The sequence below is a fragment of the Canis lupus genome, chromosome 1, assembly GCF_048164855.1.
Source record: "Canis lupus baileyi chromosome 1, mCanLup2.hap1, whole genome shotgun sequence".
NCBI lineage: Eukaryota > Metazoa > Chordata > Mammalia > Carnivora > Canidae > Canis > Canis lupus.
Window position 1 is genome coordinate 113459722 of NC_132838.1, and position 12152 is coordinate 113471873.

General features: G+C 44.4%; 1 long non-coding RNA gene across 2 annotated transcripts; it reads right to left on the reverse strand.

Moving 5' to 3' along the window:
• Positions 1–3240: 3240 nt before the first annotated feature.
• Positions 3241–11553, reverse strand: LOC140605124 (uncharacterized). 2 transcript variants are annotated; one of them, XR_012007865.1, is made up of 4 exons: positions 11495–11550; positions 7466–7625; positions 6141–6252; positions 3241–4049 (listed from the first exon to the last, which is right to left on the reverse strand). It is a non-coding gene; the product is annotated as an uncharacterized lncRNA (long non-coding RNA). The 2 variants fall into 2 exon arrangements; XR_012007863.1 differs by lacking the exon at positions 7466–7625 and having other exon boundaries at positions 11495–11553.
• Between the last annotated feature and the right edge of the window lie 599 nt (positions 11554–12152).

Here is a 12152-nt window from a genome sequence, read left to right on the forward strand (position 1 = left end):
TGAGATCAAGTCCCAGGTCAGGCTCTGTGCTCAGCGGGGAATATACTTGAGATTCTCTCTCTCTCAGTCTTCCTCTGCTCCTCCCCCTGCTTGTGCTATAAACAAATAAATAAAATCCTTAAAATAAATAAATAAAGCTATTTTAATTAATATATTTTATTATATTATTTTATTTAAAAAATAAAACTCACAGGGCACAGAAAGGATAAATATCAGTAAGTAGGAGAAGACATAACAGCCTAATGTCCCCTGAAAGAGAGTGTGACTATACTTCTATATAATATAAAGTTGACATTATGGCAAAAGGGAATGTCAAAAGTGCAGGAATGAAAGAAGTAAAACCAATAAATTGCTGAAGTAGCAATTGATAGAAGTTTATTGTGCACACACCAGAAAGAGTTTGCAAACCAAGAGCATCCAAAACAAATATGGAATGAAGCTCAGGGGTATATTGCTGAAAAGCAGCTTATAAAGTAAGACAGCAGGGCAGCCCTGGTGGCTCAGTGGTTTAGCGCCGCCTTCAGCCTGATCCTGGAGTCCCCGGATTGAGTCCCACATTGGGCTCCCAGCACAGAGCCTACTTCTCCCTCTGCCTGTGTCTCTGCCTCTCTCTCTCTCTCTCTCTCTCTCTCTCTCGAATAAATAAAATCTAAAAAAATAATAATAATAAAAAGAGACAGCAGTGACTGTTTATTCTTCACAGTGATTGGTTATAATATTGGAATTTTCTTAAAGGACTGAAAGTTTTTTTAAGATTTTATTTATCTGAGAGAGAGACAAAGAGCACAAGCAGCGGGAGGGGCAGAGGGAGGCTCCCCGCTGAGCAAGGAGTCAGACTGGGGTGGGGCAGCTCTATCCCAGGATTTGGGATTATGACCTAAGCCGAAGTCAGATGTCAACCAAGGTGCCCCTGAAGATTTTCTCTCTCTCTTTTTTTTAAAGGTTTTATTCATTTATTCATGAGGGACAGAGAGAGAGAGAGAGAGAGAGGCAGAAACACAGGCAGAGGGAGAAGCAGGCTCCTTGCAAGGAGCCTGACCGAAAGCAGGCACCAAACCGCTGAGCCACCCAGGGATCCCCTCCTGAAGATTTTTTTTTAATATAAATTTATTTTTTATTGGTGTTCAATTTGCCAACATATAGAATAACACCCAGTGCTCATCCCGTCAAATGCCCCCCTCAGTGACCGTCACCAGATTTTCTTAATCCTTGGTCAGTGGTTACCTTATATCAACCTTGGGCGACAGGTCAAGTTCTACACATGATTTCCAGAAGCATAAGCAAGGAATAACCCAGGTCAAGTTGATATTGCAAAATAAGCTGCATGAAGCTTAGTTTTTAATGACTGCACTGGTTTTGACTGGTCAAGGTGTTTTCAGGGCTGGTCTCTGTTTTTTTATTTTATTTTATTTTATTTTTTAATTTTTATTTATTTATGGTAGTCACACAGAGAGAGAGAGAGAGAGACATAGGCAGAGGGAGAAGCAGGCTGTATGCAGGGAGCCCGACGTGGGATTCGATCCCGGGTCTCCAGGATCGCGCCCTGGGCCAAAGGCAGGCACCAAACCGCTGCGCCACCCAGGGATCCCTGTTTTTTTATTTTAGCAGAATTATTAGGAAAAACAGGAATATTGTGTTAAAAGGAACAATGCACCATGAAAATATACAAATCCTGACATATAACAATATAGCTCTAAATTACAAGATCTTAATGCTATCAGTCATTGAGAAATCAAACAGATAAAAAATTAATAAAGGTTAGAATATTTGAAAAAGATAATTAGGTTGACTCAATTAACACCTATAGATTCCTCTTCATTTGTGAATCCTCATTCCTTTCTTTTTTTTTTAAGATTTTATTTATTTATTCATGAGAGACACAGAGAGAAGGCAGAGACACAGGGAGAGGGAGAAGCAGGCTCTTCGCAGGGAGCCTGATGTGGGACTCAATCCCAGAACTCTGAGATCATGCCCTGAGCCGAAGGCAGATGACCAACCGCTGAGCCACCTAGACGTCCCGTCCTCATTCCTTTCAATCACATTTGAGGTTTTACAAATATTAGCCACAAACAAGGCCAGGACATAAACCTTCATAAATGTTGAGGAAATATTATAGACAATAGAGTCTACTCACAATACAGAAAGAAAGAAAGAAATCATTAACAATAAAGAGAAGACCACGGGTGCCTGGGTGGCTCAGTTGGTTGAGAGTCTGCCTTCAGCTCAGGTCATGGGATGGAGTCCTGAGGATCCTTGCTCAGAAGGGAGCTTGCTTCTCCCTCTCCCTCTGCCTGCTGCTCCCCCTGCTTGTGTTCACTCACTCATGCTCTCTCTATCAAACAGACGAATAAAATCTTTTAAAGAGAGAGAGAAGACCACACACCAAAATGCTTTAAAATGTTAAAGCATGCTGCTCTATAATGGATGGACCAAATAGAAATCATATTGGAAATCAGAAATGTTTACAGATGAATCTACATCTCAATACTTAGAGGAGGTAGGTAAAGCAGACTTTCAAGGGAAGTGCTTATATGTGAAAATAGGAAAACTGCAAATTAAAGAGTTCAGCATCCAATATAGGGAAATTAAAAAAATAACAGACCAATCCATTCTAAAAGGGGAAGGGAAAGAAATAATAAATATCATAGCGGCAATGAATGAAGCACAAAACAACAACAAAAACAGTGGAGGGGATCTAGAAATCAAATACTCCTTTAAGAAGAAAAAAAATTGTTAAACTTCTTATAATATGTGTGGTAAGCAGAATTCTAAAAATGATCCCCAAGGACACACCTTCATATAATCCCATTCCCTTGAGTGTGGGTGGGACGTGTGAATAGGATAGGATGTCACTCCCATGACTATGTTACATTATATGACAAAAGGGATTTTACAGATGTAATTAGAGTACCAAATGCATTGCTCTTGAGGTTAATCATAAAGTAAGATCATCCTAGGGGGGGCCTGACCCAGCCAGGGGTTGAGTCCTTCAAAGGGGACCTTCCAACCAAGAATTTGTGATTAGACTAAATAATAAACTCCTATAAACCAATAAGGAAAAAAACCACAAAAGATATTCAGAGGCAGTCGCAAGGCAGGAAATTGGCCAACACACAGACTCAACTCAGCAGCCAGCCAATTGGAGAAAAGTAAATGAAAGCAAGATAGAATTTCACACTCATTGGATTAGCAAAATTTTATAACTGACAGGATCGAGTATTGAATGACAACACAGGAATCTTGTTTTTAAAGATTTTATTTATTTATTTGACAGAGAAGAGGGAGAGCACGAGCAAGGGGGGAGGATCAGAGGGAGGAGAAGCAGGTTCCTCGCTGAGCAGGGAGCCCTGACACGAAGTGGGGCAATCCCAGGGTCCTGGGATCATGACCTGAGCTGAAGGCAGGCGCTTAACTGCTTACCAGACTGAGCCACCCAGGTGCCCCAGAAATCTTTTTTTTTTTTTTTTTATCCACTGTTGGTGGGAGTATACATTAGTTCAACTGCTTTGCAGAGCAATTCGGCAATGCCAAGTCCAAGCCAGCAGTTCTACCTCTAGTGATGGACCCCAGAGAAACACCCACAGCCGCGCACATGAGGTAGCCCGGCTAAAATGTCCACGCCCTGAGAGCACGGCATTTTTGTCTGTTTTATTCTTTGCTCTATCTCCAGTGCTTATGCTTAGTTGATGTTTGGTTAACATTTGTTGACTTGATTAATGAATGAACTAAAGACATGGTGATATTGGGGAAGATTGCTCCAAGCTCCATCAAGGAGGTGGAGACTAGAGGCAGGAGGAGAGAGGTACAATGCTATAGGTGGAAAGCGACAGTGTCCTCTATCATGAAGACCAATTCAGACAGAGTGACTGTCCCAGTTGCACACTCAATTATTCCCTGGTAAGCTCATCTCCTTCCTCCTCTTCTCACAGACAGCCTGAGGGTCTCTGCCTTAGACCTCAGTCAGGAGATTCGTAAGTTCTTCTTTAGTAAACCGAGAGTCAAGCATTGTGTGCAATGGGTCTCATCATTCAGCAACCGTGTTCCAGGACCTAGGAAACAAAGTCCGAGTTCCTCAGCCTGGCATTTAATACCCTTTAATACCTATCATTCCCTACACTCAAATGCCCCCAGGGGCCTGATGGGCCACCAGCAAGTGATTTGGGCTGGGAGGGGACTGGAGGCTGAGAGCAGGTGCCCCATCTGAAGTGGGCAGCCACCGCCAGCCCAGCAAACAGTGAGACAGTCCTCCTGACCTGCTCTGTCACTCTCACCTCTGGGATCTTACACACACACACACACACACACACACCCCACCAGGAGTATATGTCTGCCTGCCTCCCATATCCCATTCCTGGGAGAACTCCCTTCCCAATGTCTTCCAGCTGTGTTTCCCTGACTGTGGCCCTTCTTCCCAGGCAGCTCCTCTCCAGAGCTCCTCTGCTTGCAGCTTCTCAGTGTTTTCTCCTATAAAACCAGCCTCTCCTAGAAGCCCTTGAAGCTTTCTCCCCTCCCCCAATGGTATCTATTCCACTAACACGGAATGTCTGTGGTTGTTTGATTCTGCTTGTAACTTTCTTCCACAGGTGTCCTCCTCTCAGTTTCTCTTTTGCTTATTCTCCAAACTCTGGCTTCTTCTCCGCTAACTGCTTTGTCTAAGGGACCTGATTCATGCAGTGCTCTCACCTGCATTGATGTGCCTGGGGGAGGAGAGAGGGTTCGTCCCCTTCTGCTCTACTCAAATCCCCAGTTTCTTAAGTCTATCTTTACCTCCTCAGCTCCCCCATCTTTGCTTCGAACCCCAGGTCAACTCTCCAGGTCTTTGACTCAATAGGAAATCATGTTCCCACTGCCCTTGATGCTTTGCATGCCAAAGGGAGACTGAAGGGATAATGAGGGGGAGTGTCTCTGAGTTCCCAGGGTTGACATGGAGAAGGTTCTGGAGGGATGTGAGTGATGTGCTCAAGAGCAGAGGAGGAGAGAGCACCACCAAGCATTCCAACATGCAGACAGATAGGAAATAGTCTCCTCAAAGGACTTGGTGGAAGTGGGGGCAATTTCTTCTCTTTCACTTCTGCAGGAATCCAGGTATTAATGCTAAGAGAGTGGGTTTGAGATTCTCAGGCTCTCGAACACAATGATTCAAACCCCTTCTTAATCTTTCCTGGAATGGCAAGGGCTCTCAGAACTGGATTGGCCCTCGGTAGAACAGGAGCTTTTCATTTTGCTCCACCGCCGTCCCTTTCTCTCACCTACCACTAACTCAGGAAAGGGTCAGGACTGGGCACAACCCAACTGTAAGCCAACAAGGCTACAAACCACCTTCAGCCTCTTGTTTGGGATTCTCTCTCCCTTTTTTTCTTTAAGATTTTATTTATTTATTCATGAGAGAGGCAGAGACACAGGCAGAGGGAGAAGCAGGCTTCCGGCAGGAAGCCCGACGCCAGAGCCAAAGGCAAACGATCAACCACTGAGCTACCCAGGCGTCCCTCTTCCTCCCTTTTCATCAGTACCCCAGCTGGGAAGAAGATATCAGGGTGCCTTTACCATGGGCTTTAGGAGATCCAGGAAGGGGATCCCTGGGTGGCGCAGCGGTTTGGCGCCTGCCTTTGGCCCAGGGCGCGATCCTGGAGACCCGGGATCGAATCCCACGTCAGGCTCCTGGTGCATGGAGCCTGCTTCTCCCTCTGCCTGTGTCTCTGCCTCTCTCTCTCTCTCTCTCTCTGTATGTGACTATCATAAATAAATAAAAATTAAAAAAAAAAAAGGAGATCCAGGAAGGACATTAAGAATAGTTCTCAGGGATCCCTGGGTGGCACAGTTTAGTGCCTGCCTTTGGCCCAGGGCGCGATCCTGGAGACCTGGGATCAAATCCCACATCGGGCTCCCGGTGCATGGAGCCTGCTTCTCCCTCTGCCTGTGTCTCTGCCTCTCTCTCTCTCTCTCTCTCTCTCTGTGACTATCATAAATAAATAAAAATAAAAAAATAAAAAAAAAGAACAGTTCTCAGGTACCAGGTTTTTACACTGTAGGTGCCCTGCTAAGCATGTGACATGCTTGAGTTCCAGAGCCCTCTCAACAGCCCAGTGGTGCAGAGACAAATACCCCCCATTTGTCAGATGAGGTCACTGTGGCTCACTTACCCAGGACATACTGAAAGGACAAGGTAGAGCTGGGATTCATGCCCATGTCTATCGGATTCCAGAGTCCAAACCTCTATAATGTCTGTTGATTCGTCAAACATTCCTTGAGCACCTACTATGAGTCAAGCATTGTGGACATAGTAGCAGACAGCTCACGTCCTGTCCTCTTGCCACTTTCTAGGAGGGCAGAGGCTGTGAATACACACACACACACATACACACACACACATATATATTCTAACATCAGGGAGCGGTGAGTGTCTCAAGAAGATACAGCAGTTAATAGCTGCAGAGGAATGAAGTTGCCTGGTTTCCACAAGGTGGATGGAAAGGTTTCCATGAGGAAGAGAATTTGATTTGAGATCTGAATGAAGGAGTGAACCATGCAGATGAGTTAAAGAATAGGGAAGGCGGGGGATCTCTGGGTGGCTCAGCGGTTTAGCGTCTGCCTTTGGCCCAGGGCGTGATCCTGGAGTCCCGGGATCCAGTCCCACATTGGGCTCCCTGCGTGGAGCCTGCTTCTCCCTCTGCCTGTGTCTCTGCCTCTCTCTCTATCTGTCTCTCATGAATAAAGAAATAAATCTTAAAAAAAAAATAGAGAAGGCAGTCTGTGAAGCTAAACCCAGCATGCAGATTATTTTTTTAATTGAAGCACAGGTGACACACAATGTTACATTAGTTCAGGTATACAACATAGTGATTGGACAACTCTATATGTGATGCTATGTTCACCGCAAGTGTAGCTCCCGTGTGTCACCAAACAATGCTATTATGCTATCATGAGACTTTTTTCCAGAACCTCACACCTGGACAGAGCCATTCAGCATTGGAAACCAGCAGGCTGCTCTGCACAGAAGAGTGCAGAGCACAAATATACTTTTGACCATATGCCCTATGCTGTACCTTTCATCCCCATGACTTATAACTGGAAACCTGTACCTCCCACTGCCCCTCTCTCATTTTGCCCTTCTCCCTCCATAAACCATTAGTTCTCTGTCTTTATGGGTCTGTTTCTGCTTTTTTTTTTTGTTTCTTTGTTGTGTTTTTTAGATTCCACATATAAGTGAAATCCTATGGTATTTGTCTTTCTGTCTGACTTACTTCAGCTAGCATAATACCCTCTGGGTCCATCCATATTGTCACAAATGGCAAGATCCCATTCTTTTTTGTGACTAATATTCCATTTTATATATACCATATCTTCTTTATCCATTCATCCATTGATGGACACTGGGGCTGCTTCCATATGTTGGCCTTGTAAATAATGCTACAATGGTATATATATCTTTTTTAATTCGTGTTTTCATTTTCTGTGGGGTAAATACCTGGTACTGGAATTGATGGATCATATGGCGATTCTATTTTTAATCTTTTGAGCAACCTCCATACTGTTGTCCACAGTGGCTGCACCAATTTTCATTCTCATCAATGGCACATGAGGGCTCCTTTTTCTCCACATCCTCCCCAACACTTGTTATTTCTTGTCTTTAAAAAAAAAAAGTATTTTATTTATTTATTTTGAGAAAGAGAGAGCCTGAACCTGAGTGGAGGGCGGGGAGAGGCAGAGGAGAAGAGGCAGACTCCCCACTGAGCAGGGAGCCCAACTCAGGGCTCAAACAGGATCCCAGGATGACTCAGGGCTCAAACCCAGGATCCCAGGATCACAACCTGAGCAGGAGGCAGACACTTAACCAACTGAGCCACGCAGGTACTCCTATTTCTTATCTTTTTGATACTAGTCATTCTGAAAGGTGTGAAGTGATAACCTATTATGCTTTTTTAGGTTTTATTTCAGTAATCTCTACACCCAACGTGGGGCTCACCACCCTGAGGTGAAGAGTCACATGTTCTTCCAACTGATCCAGCCAGGTGCCCCTCATTGTGGTTTTGATTTGCATTTCCCTGATAATGAGTGATGTTGAGCATCTTTCCATGTGTCTATTGGCCATCTGGATGTATTCTTTGAAAAAATGTCTGTTCAGGTCTTCGACCCATTTTTTATCAGATTGTTTCCTTTTTAGCATTCAGTTGTATAAGCACTTTATATATTTTTTATATTAACCCCTTATCAGATATATAATTTGAAAATATATTTTCCTATACAGTAGGTTGCCTTTTTGCTGATGGTTTTCTTTGCTGTGCAAAAGCTTTTATTTTGGTATAGTCTCAATAGTTTATTTTAGCTTTCTTTTTAAGATTTTATTTATTTATTCATGAGAAACAGAGAGAGACAGAGACACAGGCAGAGGGAGAAGCAGGCTCCACACAGGGAGCCCGATGCGGGACTCAATCCCTAGACCCCGGGATCACACCCTGAGCCACGCAGGCGTCCCTTTATTTTTGCTTTTGTTTCTCTTATCTCAGATGATATATCCAGAAACATATTGCTAAGGCAGATATCAAAGAGATTACTGCATATGTTTTCTTCTAAGAGTTTTACGATTTGGGGTCTTAATTTTAGGTCTTTAACCTATTTTGAGTTTATTTTCATGTATGGTGTAAGAAAGTGGTCCAGTTTCATTCTTTTGCATGCAGCTGTCCAGTCTTTCTAGCACCATTTATTAAAGAGAGTATCTTTTCACCATTGACTCTTTTTTTTTTTTTTTTTTTTTGATGTGTGACTCTTGATATCGGAGTTGTCAGTTCGAGCCTCATGTTTGGTATAGAGATTACTTAATAAACTTCAAAAAATCCTCATTCTAAGAATATACAATGGGGAATTTATAAATATTCATAAATTGGAAGAGCCTCAGGAGACACAAAAACTAAACACAATGTGAAATTCTAGATGATATCTTGGAATAGAAAATGGACATTCATGGAAGAACTGATAAGTCTGAATAAAATCTGAGTCAGTAGTATTGTATCAATGCTAATTTCTTTTTTTTTTCAATGCTAATTTCTTAATTTTGCTCACTGTACCATGATTTTGCAATATGTTCTCATGAGAGAAAGCTAGATGAAGGGTAAGCAAAACTTTTCTGTACTCTCCAACTTCTCTGCACTTCTGAAAGTATTCCAAATTTATAATTTTTTATTTTTTTAAAGATTTATTTATTTATTTATGAGACACACAGAGCCAGAGACATTGGCAGAGGGAGAAGAAGGCTCCCTGAGGGGAGCCCAATGTGGAACTCAATCCCAGGACTCTGGGATCATGTCTTGAGCCAAAGGTACTGTGCCAGACGCTTAGGCACTGAACCACCCAGGCATCCCAAAATTTATAATTTTTTAAGACTCTTCGAATACTTGCCATTTTTTAATCTTCCTCGGTATCTTTCCACTGCATGAAAGCTTTAATCAGATAATAAAAGGGACTTCTGAAACACTTTAACATAATTTCCCTCATTAATTACCCTAAACCACAGCTCTTCTGTATCATAGTTATTGACCAGTCTTGTGTAACCTTCCCCTGAGCCCCCTTCATAGTAGGATGGCTTATAGGCAAAATGTGAGGCCACTTTTGGAACCTCTTAGAACCATCTAGCTTGCATGTAGGTCAACCTCTAATTTCACTTTCGGCATCAGAGATATAGGCAGGGACCAGACATACAGCTAAACATCCTACCATGCACAGGATAGCTCCCCCCTACACATACACACACACACAAATAATTATCCAGCCCAAATGTCAATAGTACCAGGGTTGAGAAACCCTACAACACAGCCCCCCTATTCCACATTTTCTCTGTAGCAGGAGAGCAAGTCAGACTATAAGAACTCAAAGCCCCTTAAAATCCCTTCTTATGAGTGCCATGTTCCCCAGTGAGGCAGTCCCATCTGGACCCTCTCAACTCACTTTTAGGGTCAGGGAAAAGTAATTTATAGGCTTCAGATGGATCCAGTCCTGCCCCTTGCCCCAGAAGTAGGAGTAGATGCCAAGGGAAACTGGAGATATATAATCCCATAATTTAGCCTTCACCCTTCTTCCAGGGCTTGCCCTAACCAGCCTCTCTGGAACTTAAACAACAGCATGGGCCCCACCTCCATCTCAGGTCTTGTGCCTGAGACCTCAGGTGTCAAGTTTCTCAGGACCTTCAAGCACTTCCTCATCTTCATGGGAAAGGCAAACATTGTGTATACCCACAGACCTGTGGGGGCACCCACATACCACCTGGCCTCCCAGACTCTTAACCTCAGGGGCTCTCTTCCCCACCCTAACTCCTAGCACTGGAGTCCTAGCCTAGATCCATGTTTTGCAGCCTGCCCTCCTGACCTTGCCAGTTTCTGGGGCAGGAACCCAGAGCAGGCACCGCTGGTGGGGGCTGAGGAGAGTGGGGGGAGACAGTGTAGGCAGAAGGCTGCAGGGGAATCATTCAAGTATGAGGTCGAACCTACTGGCTCAATTGGGAGAACATGAGACTCTTGATCTCGGGATTTAAAATAAAATCTTGGGATCCCTGGGTGGCTCAGCGGTTTGGTGCCTGCTTTCAGACCAGGGCGTGATCCTGGAGACCCAGGATCGAGTCCCACATCAGGCTCTCTGCGTGGAGCCTGCTTCTCCCTCTGCCTGTGTCTCTGCTTCTCTCTCTCTCTCTTTCTCATGAATGAATAAATTTAAAAAGATATTTAAATAAAAAATAAAATAAAACCTTTAGGGGCACCTGGGTGGCTCAGTTGGTTAATTGCCCCACTCTTGATTTTGCCTCAGATCATGATCTCAGGGTCATGAGATGGAGCCCTACATCGGGCTCCATGCTAAGTGTGGAGTCTACTTGGGATTCTTTTTCCCCCACTCCCTCTGCCCCTCCTGGCCCGCTCTCACTCTCTCTCTAAAATAAAATAAAAGCTTAAAGCAAACAAATCTGAGGTCTGTTCTCCACTTCCTCCAAATCCTCCCTCAATCTCAGCCCACTTCAATACTGCCCACTGCAATCGGATTCATGGAGGCATGAGAGACAGAAAGAGAAAGATACCCAGAGGGTCAAGGAAGAGACAGTGACTGAGAAAGACTTACAGGGAGAGGGAAGCAGAGAGAAAAAGAAAAATCACAGAGAGAATTAGAGACAAAACAAAGATGAGAGGGGCACCTGGGTGGCTCAGTCAGTTAAGCATCTGCCTTTCAGGTCATGATCCCAGAGTCCTAGGATCAAGCCCCGCATCGGACTCCCCATTCAGGGATGAGCTTGCTTCTCTCTCTGCCTCTGCTGCTCCACCTGCTTATTCTCAATCTCTCTCTCTCTCTCTCTCTCTCTCTCTCTCTCTTTCTGTCAAATAAATAATTTTTAAAAAATAGAACAGAGATGAGAGACCCAGAAACACACAGGGTGCAAGAATGAGAGAGACATAAAGAGAGACCAAAGGCTTCAGAAGCAGAAGCAAAGTGAGACACACACAGAATTTCAGAGACCAACCGTGAGAGACAGAGGATGGCCAGAAGAGCTGTGAACAGGTGCCAGAGAGTGGGAGAACTCCAGAACAGAAAGAAACTTGCCTGGGTCACATGACCAGTCAGGGGCAGGAAAGAACTTGAACCCAGAGAAACAGACCAAGTGCCCAAAACACCGAACAGATCCTGCCCCAATCCCTGGCTCATTCTGCCGAGCCCCGAAACCCCAGATCCAAAATGAGACCCAGGGCCCCAAATGGCAAAAAAAAGGAAAAGTTTGGGGTACCTGGGTGGCTCAGTTGGTTAAGCCTCCGACTCTTGATTTAGGCTCAGGTCACAGTCTTGGGGTGGTGAGATCCGGCCCAGTGTGAGCCCGCATGAAGCCAGCTTCAGATACTCCCTCTCCCTCTCCTTCTGCCCCTCTCCCCACTTGCACTCTCTCTCTCTCTCTTCAAAATAAATAAGTAAAATCTTTAAAGAAATAAATGGAAAAGATTTCGCCCTACTGTAGGGCAAATGGCTACTATTGATCACAGTAAAGGAGAGATTAGGTCAGCCCCAAAGAGGCCACTGGAGGGCTCCCAAGGGGTGGCACCCACCGAGGCATCACTCCAGCTGGCTGAGAGCCCCGAGCCCTGGGCCACTGGAAAGGTAAGGCAAGAAAATGGAAGGGATTAAAAGTC